The sequence below is a fragment of the Dendrobates tinctorius genome, unplaced genomic scaffold (genome assembly GCF_039654945.1).
Source record: "Dendrobates tinctorius isolate UK_male_01 unplaced genomic scaffold, ASM3965494v1 ptg000161l, whole genome shotgun sequence".
In the NCBI taxonomy this organism is placed as follows: domain Eukaryota; kingdom Metazoa; phylum Chordata; class Amphibia; order Anura; family Dendrobatidae; genus Dendrobates; species Dendrobates tinctorius.
Window position 1 is genome coordinate 6,023,007 of NW_027361828.1, and position 3,043 is coordinate 6,026,049.

Genomic DNA, 3,043 nt, shown 5'->3' on the forward strand with positions numbered 1-3,043 from the left:
AAAAATGGCCATTATAGCCTATGGATGCGCATACATGCGCACTGGCATGCTCATGTATGCGTTTTTTTGCACATGCGTTTTTTTTTGTTAACCATGGAATTTAGGGGTTTGGGTTAGAGTTAGGGTTAGTTAAGGGGGGTTAGGGTCAGGGTTAGGGTTGGGGTTAGGGTCAGGGTTAGGGTTAAGTATGGTTTGGTTAAGGGTTAGGGTCAGGGTTAGGGTTAAGTATGGTTTGGTTAAGGGTTAGGGTCAGGGTTAGGGTTAGGGTTTGGGTTAGGGTTAAGTATGGTTTGGTTAAGGGTTAGGGTTAAGGTTAGTTAGGGTTTGGGTTAGGGTTAAGTATGGTTTGGTTAAGGGTTAGGGTCAGGGTTAGGGTCAGGGTTAGGGTTAAGTATGGTTTGGTTAAGGGTTAGGGTCAGGGTTAGGGTTAAGGTTAGTTAGGGTTTGGGTTAGGGTTAAGTATGGTTGGGTTAGGGTCAGGGTTAGGGTTAGTTAGGGTTTGGGTTAGGGTTAAGTATGGTTTGGTTAAGGGTTAGGGTCAGGGTTAGGGTCAGGGTTAGGGTTAGTAAAGTCATGGTTTGGGTTAGTGTGAGGGGCCACCTAATGTTGGAAAAAAACGCACTAAAAACGCATACAAACGCATAAAAACGCTGCGTTTTTTTCATGCATGCTCATAAAAATGCTTGAAAAAAACGCAGCAGTTGTATGCTTTTGTATGCGTTTTTTCAATGCGTTTTTTTGCGGGAAAAACGCGCTGCAAAAAAAAGCAAGTGTGAAACTAGCCTAAGACACACACCGCACTTTCCCCAAAAATTTTGGGGAACAAAAGTGCGTCTTATAAAGCGAAAAATACGGTATATGAGATGACCCCTTTTTAAAGGACGCAGCTCTTGCCTCGTCTTCACTGCAGGAGCGGGATGGTTTACAGTCAAGTATACAGACTCCTTGACATGTCTCTAGAACCTGATAAGAGCCCTGGACATCGCCAGAACTTTTTTCCGACGAGACGCAAAACTCCCCATGTTTCGCATCCGAGGCAGTGAGATCCAGCTGTCGTTCTGCCTACAAGAGATTTATTTTTACCTTTTTTTTTTTTTTTTTTATATATAATCCCCAGTTATGTACGTTTCTGTACCAGTCCCAAAGTAACCTATTGATAGATTTTTCTTTTTTGGAAGGTCTACCATGAGCCATTTTGCTGTATCCTTATAGTAGTAATGAAGTAAAGACGTTGCTGATGAAGGCTGTGAAAACATGTTGTTTTTTTTTTGGGGGGGGGGGGGGGGGGTTTGCCCAGACTGCAGAGTTGCCTATTGGGACACAATTTGTCAGCACACATGAAACCTGAAATAATTAACATATACAAGGACAGACCTGAAAATATACACTGTTGAAAAACTTTCTAGTAATAACTTGGCAAATATTTCATTCTATGGTGATGGTATCCCTTTAAATAGGATTAGCAACTGTTTTATTCTTTTCTGGGCTAAATATAATTCTATATAAGATGTAACCCCCCAAGTAATATTCAAGACTTAATAATTCTGCTAAAGTGCATAATACTACTGTTGCAGCATGCAAATCCTTTCCTTTGTGTGTCCTGTACAACATGGAATGATATTTACCCAGTCAGCAGATGGTTAATATGTCTGTACCATAAAGTAGTATTCCCCAATGAAATGTGCTTCCTTTGGGCTCTTACACATGGACAATGCCTCTGTGCCCATGCTCTCGGTCCGAGCGGTTCTTGATCACCCGCCTATGGTAATGTTTATATGGAATTGTCACCTCAGACTGTAAGGACAGTGGTCACCAGGAAAATATCCATATGTGCGAGACGTAACACAAGCTGACGACCTGGTACTTGGATTTCACGTGAAAGTGTTGGAAACTATTAATTTGCCCATGTGATTTAAGAATGTGTCTCATTGTTTTTAGTGTGTTAAACTGGTACTTACTGTCACTGAAACCAGTGCAGGAGCTAACGAACACGAACCAACGTCTACAGAAATAAACCTCTCTTGCTCACAGTACTTTATTTCTGCCTCTTATTTCCTCTCACAGTTAATGCATGTCTTTGTATATTGGCCAAATGGCTAATTTCATATTTTTTTGCTGTAGGTAGCCATACACTCTGTGGATAAATGTATTGAACACCTATAAGAGCTTTTTATGACCCTTTTATAAATGTCTAGGTATTAATATGCAATGGGTCTTCACTTTGAAGCTACATCAGCTTCCACTGTTCTCGATACAGGAAAGATGTATATCTGTACCGTGTTAGCCAGTAGACAGAAAAATATTCAGAATTGAGAGTCCTCAGTGGTTGAAACCTTTTAATGGCTAACTGAAAAGATGATAACATATTGCAAGCTTTCGAGACTACTCAGGTCTCTTCATCAGGCATAGACTCATATAAAATCTGACGAGTCACATATTTATGCACAATACAGCACAGAAAAAATGCAATAGGTGAGACACGTGACGTGAAGCAGAATTATGATTATGTTAGAGGGAGAAACATAAATATTGGACCAGTTCATAGATAAGGAGTCCGGATGTTTTATTGACGACCTTTAACACTTTCAATGCTGGAATGAATGTGGCGCATGGATTTGTCTTTTTACATCAATTATGGAATTTGCTCCTAAGACCTTGTGGGGGCATCACAACACATTAGGAGACCCCAATCAGAGGACAATAAAACATCCAGACTCCTTATCTATGAACTAGTCCAATATTTGTTTCTCCCTCTCCCATAATCATAATTCTGCTTCACGTCACTTGTCTCATCTATTGCATTTTTTCTGTGCTGTATTGTGCATAAATATGTGACTCTTCAGATTTTGTGTTAGTCTATGCCTGATGAAGAGACCCGAGTAGTCTCGAAAGCTTGCAATGTGTTACCATCTTTTCAGTTAGCCACTAAAAGGTATCAACCACTTGAGGACTCTCAATTCTGAATATTTTTCCACTGTTCTCGGAAAGTTTTCAACTCGATTTTGGTGTTTTGTGGGAATTTTTTCCTCTTCGCCACGACAGC

The 3,043-nt window shown here is 40.4% G+C and overlaps 1 long non-coding RNA gene across 1 annotated transcript; it reads left to right on the forward strand.

The window, feature by feature from the left end:
• The first annotated feature begins 243 nt into the window (after positions 1–243).
• On the forward strand, positions 244–2,033 carry LOC141052530 (uncharacterized). The gene is made up of 2 exons (XR_012220831.1): positions 244–334; positions 393–2,033. It is a non-coding gene; the product is annotated as an uncharacterized lncRNA (long non-coding RNA).
• The last annotated feature ends 1,010 nt before the right edge of the window (positions 2,034–3,043 follow it).